Source organism: Staurois parvus, unplaced genomic scaffold (assembly GCF_062004578.1).
Source record: "Staurois parvus isolate SC_StPar_1 unplaced genomic scaffold, SC_StPar_1.0 ptg000122l, whole genome shotgun sequence".
NCBI lineage: Eukaryota > Metazoa > Chordata > Amphibia > Anura > Ranidae > Staurois > Staurois parvus.
Window position 1 is genome coordinate 5,750,999 of NW_028317918.1, and position 17,550 is coordinate 5,768,548.

The following is a 17,550-nucleotide window of genomic DNA, read 5'->3' on the forward strand; positions in this document are numbered from 1 at the left end:
CGCTCCGTTACTTGCTCCGTCACCCGACGTCGTCAATCGCCCTCTATCAGCCAGTCAAGGCTCCAACACCTCTGCTGAGGGGAGTTGTCGCTCGTTGGCATCTTCCGCTCGTTCAGATGCTCCTTCTCCTGCTACTCCTCTTCTCGGATTCCGTCAACAGTCTTTCTTGGAATCCGTATCCAAGAGACAACAGTTTGCGAGCACGCACCCGACGGTGCAAAAGCTGAACGTCCTCCTGTCCAAGTTGCTGGTGCTGCAGTCCCTCCCTTTCCAACTGGTGGACTCAGCACCTTTCCGAGAAATGATGGCTTGTGCCGCGCCGCGGTGGAGAGTGCCAAGCCGTCATTTCTTTGCCCAAAAGGCAGTGCCAGCCCTGCATTCACATGTAGAAGAGATGGTGGGCCAGTCTTTGAGCATGTCGGTCTCTGCCAAAGTGCACGGCAGCGCCGACGTGTGGAGCTGTAACTACGGTCAGGGACAGTACATGTCATTTACGGCCCACTGGGTGAACGTGGTGCCGGCACAGCCGCACCAGCAACTTGGACAGGTCACGACGCTTTTGCCTCCACGTTTGCACGTCCTTGGTCCAGCAAGCATGTCCGCCTCTACCACCTCTTTTTCCGCCGTGTCCTCAGCCGCCACCCCCGTGCCAAGTCCCATTACCCGATCGGCATATCACATGTGCAGGGCGCAACGGTGTCACGCTGTGCTGCACCTGGTATGCCTTGGCGAACGTAGTCACACAGGGGAGGAACTGCTGAGTGTAATGAACAGAGAAATCGACAGATGGCTGTCTCCGCGCAAACTAAAAATCGGAACCATGTTGACTGACAACGGAAAGAACATGGTGTCTGCTCTGCGTCAAGGAAGGTTGTGCCATGCGCCATGCATGGCTCACGTGTTCAATCTGGTTGTCAAGCGGTTCCTAAAATCCACCATCCCACTGCAAGACATCCTTAAAATGTCACGTAAACTGTGCATGCATTTCAGCCATTCCTACACCGCAAAGAACACCCTCATTGAGCTGCAGCGGCAGAACGGAATTCCACAGCATCGCCTGATCTGCGACGTTGCAACAAGGTGGAATTCAACCCTACACATGTTAGACCGCCTTTACGAGCAGCGAAAGGCCATCACCGATTTCCTGATGTTACAAGCGGATAAAGGTACTCCCCTGTGTAACTTAGATATCAGCCATTGGCAGCTCATGCGTGACACCTGCCGCTTGCTCAGGCCCTTTGAGGAGGCCACGCTATTCGTGAGTCGGCAGGACTATGGGATGAACGACGTCATTCCTCTGTTGCACGTCCTGGAACAAATGCTGTTAACAATGGCTGGTCAGGGTGCGGTAGACGTGGCGCACAGATCTCAACGCCACATGACCCCTGTGGGGGCAGGACAGGAAGAAGAGGAGGAGGTAGAGGAGGACATTTGTGCTCAGGAATTATTGAGTGAAATGGGTGGTTTTTCCACTCAGCGGACAGGAGTGGAGGAGCAGGAGCATCTGGTAGAGGAGGAGGAGGAGGAGGAGACAGAGGACCCAGACGCACCGTGGCAGTATGCTGTGGAGATGGAGGCAGGGAGTCCCTCGCATTCCTTGGCACAAATGGCCCATAGCATGCTCGGTTGCTTGCGTAGCGACAGCCGAATAATAACCATCAGACAGAGGGATGACTTTTGGCTGTCCACCTTGTTGGACCCTCGCTACCGGTCCAAAATGGTGGCCTTTTTCACACCTGCTGAGAGGGAGGCCAAAATTACGTACTATAAAAACCACCTATGTAGTCAGTTGGTCTCTGCCTTTGTGCGCCAACGTCCATCCTCAGACACTGTGGGCCCTGTGCGCTCGCGTTCCGCTGGCATGGCAGCAGGGGAGGGGTGGGGTGGTAGGAGCAGTGGCAGCTCCACCAGCAGCGGCTGCCTCAGTCTGCAGTCGATGATGAGTAGCTTTCTTCACCAGCGCAGTGAGGAAACTACTAACCAGCCGCAGCAGCAGCAGCAGCATCAGGTGGACCTGGAGCAGGAGCTCAAACAACAGGCTTGGGCCTACTTGGACAGCACCCTGCCAACCGAGGTAGACAATCCCCTTGACTACTGGGCAACGAAACTTGACCTTTGGCCCCAACTAGCTGAATTTGCCCTTGAAAGGCTGTCATGCCCGGCCAGTAGCGTGGCATCGGAGCGCGTGTTTAGTGCGGCAGGAGGTATTGTAACTCCGCGGAGGACACGACTGTCCACCCAAAGTGTGGAGAGACTCACGTTTGTGAAAATGAATCAGGCGTGGATTAGTCTGGATTTCAAACCACCAGTTCCTGACACAACTGACTAAATCCGCCATGAATCATGCCTCAAACATGTGCCACTTTCAGGTCTCCTCACACTGCTGGTGTGTTTAATTTTTTGACATAGGGTGCTGGCAGATTATGGGCCTCCTATAGCTGCTGCCAGGCCCCTAATCTGCCATAGGCCCCTATATACCGCCTCCTCATGCTGCTGCTAGGTCCAGAGTCTCTCATGGGTCCCTGTACGGCCTCCCATTGCTGCTGTCTCCATCGCCACACTCTGCTGCCATGTGCCACTTTCAGGTCTCTTCACACTGCTGGTGTGTTTAATTTTTTGACATAGGGTGCAGGCAGATTACGGGCCTCACATAGCTGCTGCCAGGCCCCTAATCTGCCATGGGCCCCTATATACCGCCTCCTCATGCTGCTGCCAAGTCTAGAGTCTGTCATGGGTCCCTGTACGGCCTCCCATTGCTGCTGTCTCCATCGCCACACTCTGCTGCCATGTGCCACTTTCAGGTCTCTTCACACTGCTGGTGTGTTTAATTTTTTGACATAGGGTGCAGGCAGATTACGGGCCTCACATAGCTGCTGCCAGGCCCCTAATCTGCCATGGGCCCCTATATACCGCCTCCTCATGCTGCTGCCAAGTCCAGAGTCTCTCATGGGTCCCTGTACGGCCTCCCATTGCTGCTGTCTCCATCGCCACACTCTGCTGCCATGTGCCACTTTCAGGTCTCTTCACACTGCTGGTGTGTTTAATTTTTTGACATAGGGTGCAGGCAGATTACGGGCCTCACATAGCTGCTGCCAGGCCCCTAATCTGCCATGGGCCCCTATATACCGCCTCCTCATGCTGCTGCCAAGTCTAGAGTCTCTCATGGGTCCCTGTACGGCCTCCCATTGCTGCTGTCTCCATCGCCACACTCTGCTGCCATGTGCCACTTTCAGGTCTCTTCACACTGCTGGTGTGTTAAATTTTTTGACATAGGGTGCAGGCAGATTACGGGCCTCACATAGCTGCTGCCAGGCCCCTAATCTGCCATGGGCCCCTATATACCGCCTCCTCATGCTGCTGCCAAGTCTAGAGTCTCTCATGGGTCCCTGTACGGCCTCCCATTGCTGCTGTCTCCATCGCCACACTCTGCTGCCATGTGCCACTTTCAGGTCTCTTCACACTGCTGGTGTGTTAAATTTTTTGACATAGGGTGCAGGCAGATTACGGGCCTCACATAGCTGCTGCCAGGCCCCTAATCTGCCATGGGCCCCTATATACCGCCTCCTCATGCTGCTGCCAAGTCCAGAGTCTCTCATGGGTCCCTGTACGGCCTCCCATTGCTGCTGTCTCCATCGCCACACTCTGCTGCCATGTGCCACTTTCAGGTCTCTTCACACTGCTGGTGTGTTTAATTTTTTGACATAGGGTGCAGGCAGATTACGGGCCTCACATAGCTGCTGCCAGGCCCCTAATCTGCCATGGGCCCCTATATACCGCCTCCTCATGCTGCTGCCAAGTCCAGAGTCTGTCATGGGTCCCTGTACGGCCTCCCATTGCTGCTGTCTCCATCGCCACACTCTGCTGCCATGTGCCACTTTCAGGTCTCTTCACACTGCTGGTGTGTTTAATTTTTTGACATAGGGTGCAGGCAGATTACGGGCCTCACATAGCTGCTGCCAGGCCCCTAATCTGCCATGGGCCCCTATATACCGCCTCCTCATGCTGCTGCCAAGTCTAGAGTCTCTCATGGGTCCCTGTACGGCCTCCCATTGCTGCTGTCTCCATCGCCACACTCTGCTGCCATGTGCCACTTTCAGGTCTCTTCACACTGCTGGTGTGTTTAATTTTTTGACATAGGGTGCTGCAAGATAACGGGCCTCACATAGCTGCTGCCAGGCCCCTAATCTGCCATGGGCCCCTATATACCGCCTCCTCATGCTGCTGCCAAGTCCAGAGTCTCTCATGGGTCCCTGTACGGCCTCCCATTGCTGCTGTCTCCATCGCCACACTCTGCTGCCATGTGCCACTTTCAGGTCTCTTCACACTGCTGGTGTGTTTAATTTTTTGACATAGGGTGCAGGCAGATTACGGGCCTCACATAGCTGCTGCCAGGCCCCTAATCTGCCATGGGCCCCTATATACCGCCTCCTCATGCTGCTGCCAAGTCTAGAGTCTCTCATGGGTCCCTGTACGGCCTCCCATTGCTGCTGTCTCCATCGCCACACTCTGCTGCCATGTGCCACTTTCAGGTCTCTTCACACTGCTGGTGTGTTTAATTTTTTGACATAGGGTGCTGCAAGATAACGGGCCTCACATAGCTGCTGCCAGGCCCCTAATCTGCCATGGGCCCCTATATACCGCCTCCTCATGCTGCTGCCAAGTCCAGAGTCTCTCATGGGTCCCTGTACGGCCTCCCATTGCTGCTGTCTCCATCGCCACACTCTGCTGCCATGTGCCACTTTCAGGTCTCTTCACACTGCTGGTGTGTTTAATTTTTTGACATAGGGTGCAGGCAGATTACGGGCCTCACATAGCTGCTGCCAGGCCCCTAATCTGCCATGGGCCCCTATATACCGCCTCCTCATGCTGCTGCCAAGTCTAGAGTCTCTCATGGGTCCCTGTACGGCCTCCCATTGCTGCTGTCTCCATCGCCACACTCTGCTGCCATGTGCCACTTTCAGGTCTCTTCACACTGCTGGTGTGTTTAATTTTTTGACATAGGGTGCAGGCAGATTACGGGCCTCACATAGCTGCTGCCAGGCCCCTAATCTGCCATGGGCCCCTATATACCGCCTCCTCATGCTGCTGCCAAGTCTAGAGTCTGTCATGGGTCCCTGTACGGCCTCCCATTGCTGCTGTCTCCATCGCCACACTCTGCTGCCATGTGCCACTTTCAGGTCTCTTCACACTGCTGGTGTGTTTAATTTTTTGACATAGGGTGCAGGCAGATTACGGGCCTCACATAGCTGCTGCCAGGCCCCTAATCTGCCATGGGCCCCTATATACCGCCTCCTCATGCTGCTGCCAAGTCTAGAGTCTCTCATGGGTCCCTGTACGGCCTCCCATTGCTGCTGTCTCCATCGCCACACTCTGCTGCCATGTGCCACTTTCAGGTCTCTTCACACTGCTGGTGTGTTTAATTTTTTGACATAGGGTGCTGCAAGATAACGGGCCTCACATAGCTGCTGCCAGGCCCCTAATCTGCCATGGGCCCCTATATACCGCCTCCTCATGCTGCTGCCAAGTCCAGAGTCTCTCATGGGTCCCTGTACGGCCTCCCATTGCTGCTGTCTCCATCGCCACACTCTGCTGCCATGTGCCACTTTCAGGTCTCTTCACACTGCTGGTGTGTTAAATTTTTTGACATAGGGTGCAGGCAGATTACGGGCCTCACATAGCTGCTGCCAGGCCCCTAATCTGCCATGGGCCCCTATATACCGCCTCCTCATGCTGCTGCCAAGTCTAGAGTCTCTCATGGGTCCCTGTACGGCCTCCCATTGCTGCTGTCTCCATCGCCACACTCTGCTGCCATGTGCCACTTTCAGGTCTCTTCACACTGCTGGTGTGTTTAATTTTTTGACATAGGGTGCAGGCAGATTACGGGCCTCACATAGCTGCTGCCAGGCCCCTAATCTGCCATGGGCCCCTATATACCGCCTCCTCATGCTGCTGCCAAGTCTAGAGTCTGTCATGGGTCCCTGTACGGCCTCCCATTGCTGCTGTCTCCATCGCCACACTCTGCTGCCATGTGCCACTTTCAGGTCTCTTCACACTGCTGGTGTGTTTAATTTTTTGACATAGGGTGCAGGCAGATTACGGGCCTCACATAGCTGCTGCCAGGCCCCTAATCTGCCATGGGCCCCTATATACCGCCTCCTCATGCTGCTGCCAAGTCTAGAGTCTCTCATGGGTCCCTGTACGGCCTCCCATTGCTGCTGTCTCCATCGCCACACTCTGCTGCCATGTGCCACTTTCAGGTCTCTTCACACTGCTGGTGTGTTAAATTTTTTGACATAGGGTGCAGGCAGATTACGGGCCTCACATAGCTGCTGCCAGGCCCCTAATCTGCCATGGGCCCCTATATACCGCCTCCTCATGCTGCTGCCAAGTCTAGAGTCTCTCATGGGTCCCTGTACGGCCTCCCATTGCTGCTGTCTCCATCGCCACACTCTGCTGCCATGTGCCACTTTCAGGTCTCTTCACACTGCTGGTGTGTTTAATTTTTTGACATAGGGTGCAGGCAGATTACGGGCCTCACATAGCTGCTGCCAGGCCCCTAATCTGCCATGGGCCCCTATATACCGCCTCCTCATGCTGCTGCCAAGTCCAGAGTTTCTCATGGGTCCCTGTACGGCCTCCCATTGCTGCTGTCTCCATCGCCACACTCTGCTGCCATGTGCCACTTTCAGGTCTCTTCACACTGCTGGTGTGTTAAATTTTTTGACATAGGGTGCAGGCAGATTACGGGCCTCACATAGCTGCTGCCAGGCCCCTAATCTGCCATGGGCCCCTATATACCGCCTCCTCATGCTGCTGCCAAGTCTAGAGTCTCTCATGGGTCCCTGTACGGCCTCCCATTGCTGCTGTCTCCATCGCCACACTCTGCTGCCATGTGCCACTTTCAGGTCTCTTCACACTGCTGGTGTGTTAAATTTTTTGACATAGGGTGCAGGCAGATTACGGGCCTCACATAGCTGCTGCCAGGCCCCTAATCTGCCATGGGCCCCTATATACCGCCTCCTCATGCTGCTGCCAAGTCCAGAGTCTCTCATGGGTCCCTGTACGGCCTCCCATTGCTGCTGTCTCCATCGCCACACTCTGCTGCCATGTGCCACTTTCAGGTCTCTTCACACTGCTGGTGTGTTTAATTTTTTGACATAGGGTGCAGGCAGATTACGGGCCTCACATAGCTGCTGCCAGGCCCCTAATCTGCCATGGGCCCCTATATACCGCCTCCTCATGCTGCTGCCAAGTCTAGAGTCTCTCATGGGTCCCTGTACGGCCTCCCATTGCTGCTGTCTCCATCGCCACACTCTGCTGCCATGTGCCACTTTCAGGTCTCTTCACACTGCTGGTGTGTTAAATTTTTTGACATAGGGTGCAGGCAGATTACGGGCCTCACATAGCTGCTGCCAGGCCCCTAATCTGCCATGGGCCCCTATATACCGCCTCCTCATGCTGCTGCCAAGTCCAGAGTCTCTCATGGGTCCCTGTACGGCCTCCCATTGCTGCTGTCTCCATCGCCACACTCTGCTGCCATGTGCCACTTTCAGGTCTCTTCACACTGCTGGTGTGTTAAATTTTTTGACATAGGGTGCAGGCAGATTACGGGCCTCACATAGCTGCTGCCAGGCCCCTAATCTGCCATGGGCCCCTATATACCGCCTCCTCATGCTGCTGCCAAGTCCAGAGTCTCTCATGGGTCCCTGTACGGCCTCCCATTGCTGCTGTCTCCATCGCCACACTCTGCTGCCATGTGCCACTTTCAGGTCTCTTCACACTGCTGGTGTGTTAAATTTTTTGACATAGGGTGCAGGCAGATTACGGGCCTCACATAGCTGCTGCCAGGCCCCTAATCTGCCATGGGCCCCTATATACCGCCTCCTCATGCTGCTGCCAAGTCCAGAGTCTCTCATGGGTCCCTGTACGGCCTCCCATTGCTGCTGTCTCCATCGCCACACTCTGCTGCCATGTGCCACTTTCAGGTCTCTTCACACTGCTGGTGTGTTTAATTTTTTGACATAGGGTGCAGGCAGATTACGGGCCTCACATAGCTGCTGCCAGGCCCCTAATCTGCCATGGGCCCCTATATACCGCCTCCTCATGCTGCTGCCAAGTCCAGAGTCTCTCATGGGTCCCTGTACGGCCTCCCATTGCTGCTGTCTCCATCGCCACACTCTGCTGCCATGTGCCACTTTCAGGTCTCTTCACACTGCTGGTGTGTTAAATTTTTTGACATAGGGTGCAGGCAGATTACGGGCCTCACATAGCTGCTGCCAGGCCCCTAATCTGCCATGGGCCCCTATATACCGCCTCCTCATGCTGCTGCCAAGTCCAGAGTCTCTCATGGGTCCCTGTACGGCCTCCCATTGCTGCTGTCTCCATCGCCACACTCTGCTGCCATGTGCCACTTTCAGGTCTCTTCACACTGCTGGTGTGTTAAATTTTTTGACATAGGGTGCTGGCAGATTACGGGCCTCCCATTGCTGCTGCCAGACATGTAATCTGCCATGGGCCCCCGTACCGACTCCTCATGCTGTGACGTTGCAACAAGGTGTAATTCAACCCTACATATGTTAGACCGCCTTTACGAACAGCTAAAGGCCATCACAGATTTCCTGATGTTAAAAGCGGATAAAGGTACTCCCTGTGTAACTTAGATGTCAGCCATTGTCAGCTCATGTGTGACACCTGCGCTTGCTCAGGCCCTTTGAGGAGGCCACGCTATTCGTGAGTCGGCAGGACTATGGGATGAATGAGGTCAAATCGGCCATGGGCCCCCGTACCGCCTGTTCACGCTGATGCTGGTCCCACAGTGTGACCTGGGTCCCTGTACGGCCTCCCATTGCTTCCACTCTGCCATGTACCTCTTTGAAATCTCCTCACACTCCTGCGGTTGTCCATTTTGTCATAGGTTGCTGGCAGATTAGCGGCCTTCCATAGGTGCCGCCAGGCCCCATATCGACCATGGGCCCCCGTACCTCCTGGTCACGCTGCTGCTGAGCCCACAGTGTGACCTGGGTCCCTGTACGGCCTCCCATTGCTTCCACTCTGCCATGTGCCACTTTGAAATCTCCTCACACTCCTGCGGTTGTCCATTTTGTCATAGGTTGCTGGCAGATTACAGGCCTTCCATAGGTGCCACCAAGCCCCATATCGGCCATGGGCCCCCGTACCGCCTGGTCACGCTGCTGCTGGGCCCACAGTGTGACCTGGGTCCCTGTACCGCCTCCCATTGCTCCCACTCTGCCATGTGCCACTTTCAGGTCTCCTCACGCTCCTGCTGGTTTCCATTTTGTCATAGGTTGCTGTATGGCCTCCCATTGCTGCTGCCTCCACCGCCATACTGTGGCTCCAAACACTGGTTTTGGCCCCGTGACTGGCCAAAGGAGTGAAGTGTGCAGTGATTCTAAGATCGACGGCACTCATCTGCATGTCATACTGACAGACAGTATTATTTCTCTTCCCCAGCAGACTCCAAGGGCATTTAAATTAAAGGTACAGTGTTCTGCACTAATATTAAGTCTCTCTGAAGCCTAGAAACACCCTTTTTTAAGTTAAATTCACAGCGAATTTATTCGACTCGAATCGAATATTGTCCACGAATTCGCCGAATCAGTCGAATCGAATTTTTCATTTCTTCGCTCATCTCTACTTATAACAAACAGGCTTAGTACATAACATTACACGGTATAACCTTTGGTAACCTAAGAACCATAGTTGACATATTTGCTCCAAATTTGTACTTCCATTCTTTCTCCGACGCATTTTGCAGGGCAATAGCACGCTTCCTCGGGGAGATATAACATATGACTAAAATAATATAAACAAAGCCAAAAATAAGCATACAGCATACTGAAAGGAAGTAATAACATTTGTAATGAACAAATGTTTACATTTAACCAATGATGTTATCAACAGGTTTATAGAAAGCCAGTAAGAACAATGAACATTGGATCTATGAGGGAATAGTCCCTTAATCAGAGGTGCAAAAATGACCCAAGTGGACAAAACCGCATATCCATATTTAAAGCTGAAAAAGTAAAAACATCCAAATGTTTGGGTCCCAAAACATACAAACTACACCTACTCCCCAAGCTAGTTATATAAACCCCAGCTATTAACTCTGGACAGAAAAGAGATATTCTATATATAAGAAAAATATGGACTGGGTATATATCAAATGGTTATTTCCCAAGCTACTTTGCTCCAAAGCACTATACATTAAATTCCAATTTTCCCAAAAAGAGAAAATATATATATATATATGTATATGAACATAAATAATATACATACCATGACCAAAAGTAATACCCGACCAAAAAGCTCCAATTTAAGCAAATGTATAGGGTATAAATTAGAATAAAGGACCTCTCCAGAGGCATTGACTCACTGCCTCTACTATAAACCTTATAAAGCAGAGCAAAGAGTGCCAAATTGCCGGCATCCCGGCTGTAGGGCACATGTGCAGCCGCAGCATCGACGTACGTACATGAACACGTCTGATGTCCGACGTCACACTATTGCGGCCATGTTGAAAAGGTCCATAGAGAAGACACATAGAGCGTCTGACAACACCATCCACCTCTGGGGCCAAACAACAATCAGCCAAAGAACACCAACCTCTTGGATCCAATGCAAGAGTGTATATATGCTACATGCAGCAAAAATTTAGAAAAATAGTAATGATCCTTAAATAGCCTTCCTCATATATTGATTATGATTGCCATCTAGCATTGAAAAAGGAAAAATAGAAAAAAAAAACAATTAATAACCACAACAGTCGTATATATGTCATAAATACATATTAATAGACTCAAAATAACAATACATCAAAAAACAATACCTCTAATTCCAAATACGTACAAAAAATATAGATAGATAATTATTTTAATATAATATAATATATATACCTTATTTTTTGCTCCATAAGATGCACCTGACCATAAGACGCACCTAGGTTTTAGAGGAGGAAAACAAGAAAAATAATATTCTGAACCAATGGACTGAAGACATAGTACAGGAAATGACCAGAGACTGCGTATATCTACAGGAGACAACCAGAGACTGCCGACATACTACAGGAGATGACCAGAGACTGCAGACATAGTACAGGAGATGACCAGAGACTGCAGACATAGTACAGGAGATGACGAGGGACTGCAGACATAGTACAGGAGATGACCAGAGACTGCAGACATAGTAAATGAGATGACCAGAGACTATGGACATACTACAGGAGATGACCAGAGACTGCAGACATAGTAAAGGAAATGACCAGAGACTGAGGATGTACTACAGGAGATGACCAGAGACTGCAGACATAGTACAGCAGATGTCCAGAGACTGTGGACATACTACAGGAGATGACCAAAGACTGCAGACATAGTACAGGAGATGACCAGAGACTGCAGACATAGTACAGCAGATGACCAGAAAATGCAGACATAGTACAGGAGATGACCAGAGACTGCAGACATAGTACAGGAAATGACCAGAGACTGAAGATGTACTACATGAGATGACCAGAGACTGCATACATAGTACAGGAGAAGACCAGAGACTGTGGACATAGTACAGGAGATGACCAGAGACTGCAGACATAATACAGGAGATGACCAGAGACTGCAGACATAGTACAAGACATGACCAGAGACAGCAGACATAGTACAGGAAATGACCAGAGACTGAGGATGTACTACAGGAGATGACCAGAGACTGCGGACATACTACAGGAGATGACCAGAGACTGCAGACATACTACAGGAGATGTCCAGAGACTGCAGACATACTACAGGAGATGACCAGAGACTGCAGAAATAGTACAGAAGATGACCAGAGACTGTGGACATACTACAGGAGATGACCAGAGACTGCAGACATAGTACAGGAGATGACCAGAGACTGCAGACATAGTACAGGAGATGACAGGAGACTGCAGACATAGTACAGGAGATGACCAGAGACTGCAGACATAGTACAGGAGAAGACCCGAGACTGTGGACATAGTACGGACGATGCCCAGAGACTGCAGACATAGTACAGGAGATGACCAGAGACTGCAGATGTACTACAGGAGATTACCAGAGACTGCAGACATACTACAGATGACCAGAGACTGCAGATATAGTACAGCAGATGACCAGAGACTGCAGATATAGTACAGGAAATGACCAGAGACTGCAGACATATTACAGGAAATTACCAGAAACTGCGGATGTACTAAAGGAGATGACCAGAGACTGCAGAAATAGTATAGCAGATGACCAGAGACTGCATAGTACAGGAGATGACCAGAGACTGCAGACGTACTACAAGAGATGACCAGAGACTGTAGACATTAGTACAGGAAATGACTAGAGACTGTGAATGTACTACAGGAGATGACCAGAGACTGTAGACATAGTACAGGAGATGACCAGAGGCTGCAGACATAGTACAGGAGATGACCAGAGACTGTAAACATAGTACAGGAGATGACCAGTGGCTGCAGACATAGTACAGGAGATGACCAGAGGCTGTAGACATAGTACAGGAGATGACCAGAGACTGTAGACATAGTACAGGAGATGACCAGAGACTGCAGACCTTTTGGAGCAAGTACCCGAATTTGACAGGTACCTGCTCTCACTTTTGCTGCGATTGCCTATGTGATCGGAAGCCGATGTTGTCCTCTCTCCCTCCCCATAGTCTTCTGGGACATGTGACAGGTCCCAGAAGACTATGGGGCCATTCACAAAGCGCAGCGCTTCTCGCGCATGCGCAGTGGACACCCGGCTGTGAAGCCACAAGCTGTCACAGCCGGGTACTCATACTAAAGATGCTGGCAACAGGGAGAGAAGATAGCCAATGAAACCAACGGTGGTGAGGACACCGCTGGACCGAGGACAGTTTTTTTAGCTGCAGACTTTTTTTTTTCAGCTGGAACTCTGCTTTAAAGGGCAGCTGCTTTGGGCCCTGCCTGGCGCTAGTACAGAAGATGGCAGTGACGGGGGAATATTGGCCCGGCCGCTCCATATTCGCTCCATAAGACGCACAGATATTTCCCCCCATACAGTGAAGAGAGAAAAAAATTATAATCTAAGGCAAAAATGGTTTAAAACTCAATGAATCTTTCAAATCAGGGGGCTGTGTGGCAGCCAAATTATGTATCCATCTAGCTACTCTTTCTGAAGGATGCGACAATCCCAATGGAATTTAAAGAACAAGTGTTGACTGGCGTTGCCAAAAGTTAGACAAAAGTTTAAGAAGTAAAAGTTATTTGGAGTGCAAATAATGTCCACATTAGATAAAAGGATTCATATGCCACAACTTTTAGCTAGAGTAAATTAAAAAATGTCCAAAGTTGCAGCCTTATTTGTGTTCCAACAGAGAGATATTAGGGCAAGCAAGTCTACCGTGCATATTCACAGACACAGAATATAATTATTTAAATACACTGATTTTCTATCAAATTGAACTGAAATTAAAAGCAAACTGACCTAAATTAAGAACACATTTATATGGCAAAATGTAGCAACACCATTCCAAAATAGAATAATTTTCTAAAATAAAAGAATCTGCATGAAAGAAACATTCCAGATGTTGGAAAAGCACTATATAAAGAATTGAAATATACCAATACAAAAATTAGAAAACAAAAATAAATCCTTTGTGAGAAAAGCTTTACCTCCATTAATGCATGTTTATTGTAATCATAACATATGCTGCTTAATTTGTAGCAATATGGGACCTGTAAATATTTTCAGAAACTGAGTTTAAAGGCTTAAGAAAATGTCTGCTATAATGTATTTGGTTTCTGAATAGGACAAATGAGGAGTGAATCCCATGCTGCATATTGTGGTGAAAGACCACATTGCGGAAAATACTGCTTCCTGTCTACCAAAGAGTGCACCAACCTCAATTCATGGTCATACAATACTTATTTCCAATCCCAAAGCAGCACAACACATCTAACTATGAACAGTTTGTCTCATCTGGCTTCTACCTTCCATTCCATCTCAGCCGAAAAAGTGCTAATATGGCTTTTATGAGGTTGACGCATTATTAATATGTTCTTTCCTAGCATTCCTTTTTTATGGATAGTTTTCAGCTAAAACAAATGTTATTAATAGTGTGTGGGCCAGCCAGTCAGTCTATTTGATCCAGCTAATTGGAGGTTCAGCTGATGTGACCTTTAAAATCTGCAATGTGTAGCCTACTGTTTTTACCTCTATTACCTCTCCAATTCTAAATGGGGAAAAAAGGGCTGATCTCAAGGCTCCCCCTATTCCCCCACCCTTCTCTAACTGATCAATGGTATTAAAAAAAATAAAAACTTAAACATTGTTGTCCATTAGTTAGTTTAACACAATGTGGTCAATGGGGTTAAGTAACTAAAAAATTAGAATAATCTATCTATCTCTATCTATCTATCTATCTATCTATCTCTCTATCTCTCTATCTATCATAGTTCAGACAGAGCACTCCCTCATGTAACAAACAAAACATGAACAAGTAAAACACTTTCCCAACTCTAATCATGGACAGCTTTTGGGGCTTTCCTCACATTTCTCCTTGGAACTCTTACTCTACCCTCTCAACACAATGAAAACCCCTTCATAGGTGTACAATAATTTTAAAACCACTAGACTACAGGACACTTAGTATACCTTACATCATGTCCAGAAATTGATTGATATGTTGAGAAAGTCCTTAGAAGATACTAGGAACATGCTATGTACTGTATAGAATGCTTTAAGAAGGCTGACCATTTGTGAATCCTGGAGAGAGGCTCAACTCATAGAGTTTATAGAGCTTTTAATATTCCACTTGGCATCCCCTCTCTGGGATGGATGACTGATTGCCCACATTGTATGGTACATTATGCCAATTTGATTTGTTTAATGTGTCAGTTCCAGGCCACAGGGCGGTTTTGAAGGAGTGCAATTACTGATAGTATATGAGCTTAGTTACCTCGAGACAGAGGAAATAAACTTTTCATTTGGTACTATGCCACTGTCCTGAACAATCAAGTGATGGGGACAAACTCAACTTTTGAGCTGGGGACACATTTGCATCTTGGGATCAAAAAATGAGGCTTCAGTCTTCATTGTATCCCTAGCATTTGAAATTATTGTTACATTATTAAAGGTTATGGATTAATTGTATGCCACTCAGCAATATGACTAGGATCAAATCATTTTTTAGGACATGGTTCAATGTTATAATTAAAATGGGTGGGTTTAATAAAGCAAAAAAGACTGTTAACTTTGCACAAGAAGTTGAAATGTGTAAGGAAATTTTCCCCAGAGCTTAGTGAATGTGGTGAAATTTCATTTTGGAAAGCATAACCTGTCATTTGCTGCAAAAATGAAAAGACAGCATTTATGCTTGCATATGATTGGATGATTGAAGTTAGCAGAGCTTCACCTCATACACTAATGTCTAGTGATAATTCCATTGCAAAGTGCAGTTTCTCTTGCAAAGTGAACAGCCTTTTTGCCTTTGGTAAATTAACCCTAAAAAATCTACAGTGGAGCAGTTGAAGGAAATTCTGACTATTTTTAGCTACATAGTGTAGTATGCCATGGCAAAACTCAAGCACACATTGGGAGTTATTTACTAAAAGTGGAGAGTACAAAATCTGGTGCAACTCTGCATAGAAACCAATCATCTTCCAGGTTATATTGCCAAAGCTTAATTGAACAAGGTGAAATTTGAAGTTGATTAGCAGCTACCATGCACAGCTGCACCAAATTCTGAGTGTGCCAGTTTTAGTAAATCTCTTGATTGGGACCATTTTTAATTTTGACTCCAAATCCTTTTCTTTGGCTTTCTAATTATTTTTTTAGGTGCATGGCAGCTACAGGGGAGAACTTGGGGTTGTTTGCTTTTAGTTAGAATTGGAGGAGAATTAGAGTTAGATTGTTTACTGATGAAGTCATGTGACAATACCTGTAGAGCAAAGGAGACATTTATTTTCATACTGCTGATCAGTACACTTGTCTAAGAGATCCGGTCAGCTAGAGAGGAAGCAGAAAGTGTGTGTACCGCCAGTCTTTGAGCCCGGGGCAGACTGACAACTCATGCCGGGCAATAGGTGATCATGGGGCCCCTGTGTCCTCACCCACACTCAAACCACACCCAAAAAAGCCTATGAAAGGTACCAGGAGTATCTCATGGGGCACCCTATTGACCCTGGACCCTCGGGCAGTGCCCGAGTTTCCAAATGGTCAGTCCACCCCTGCTTTGAGCTGTTCTAGATTGCACCAGGGATATAGCAGTTTAGGCGATATACATAGTGCTTGGTGCATTTACCATAAGTTTGTTTGTTTTTATTATTTATTTAAATAGAGAGAATTATGGCTTAATGCTATGGCTTTGTTTCCTGTCTAATTCTGTTTATTATGGGCAACTATAGTATGTGATCCTGGCGGCAAGGTAGGAAGAAAGAAAAACTGTCAGATTGTATCTGGATCTCAAATGTAAAGATTCCGCACTTTTATAGCCTTCTAGTAATAAAATGATTACTCAACTCTTGTAGGACATTCCCTCTATCAGGTGCTGGATCTATGCTTTTTTGCACTGGGAGGATGCACAAGAAAAACAGCACAATGAACACATTAAAACACATTAAAAGTCACGGTTTTATTGAATACATTTTTTTTTGCAGTTTATGTATTTAAGATTGCATTGAACACATGAAAAGCCACAAATTTATTGGATAATATTTTTCAGTTTATGTATATTTGTGGTGCATAAATATATGTTACAGGTTTATGAAAGTGCTGTTTATTATTTTGGAATTTGATATGACAGATATGCTGTACTTTTGCCATGTTAAATAGTTTAATAAAGATTTTCATGCAAAAAGTGTTTTAATCCTGCTTGCTTACTTTATGGTCCAATAATCACACAGGAAATTAGGGAGACAACCATGATGGAGATACAGCAATAAAGCCTGATCAGGGTTTTAACCTTTCTCCACCCCAACCAAAAGCAACAAAAATGCATTTGTAAAACATGGAAAATGGCAATAACAGCTGATAAAACAGCCAAATGCCAAAACTGTGCTACATAATATTCATATGTAACAACATCTAACATTTAGTGACACTGAACATAAATTATTCTGCATAGGGTATTGTTCAAATATTCAATTGTAATGGGTGTAAGGAACATACTTGACTTGGATGACTGGTGAAACTTGAATGACTAGTGAAATTTCTTTAAAGAATAAATCCAGTTGAATGTGACTAACTACTGCCTTTCACAGATACAATTAATTACATTTGCTAGTACATCATACTATTAGCACCAATTTTATGAAAAAATAATGCAATTATTTTACCCTCATTTGCTGATGTTTCTTCCAGCCACTTCTTACTGATGGCAATGGCTCTCTTAAAGTATATAATAACAATAATGTACATGTATCATATATAACATTATTGTTATTGTCCTCAAGAGGTACTACATGCGTTTATGGGGTTGATTTAATAAAGGTCGCTGACTTTCATAGTCCAATCTTGTGCCAGCATAAATATTGTCTTTTTTATTTCATTGCAC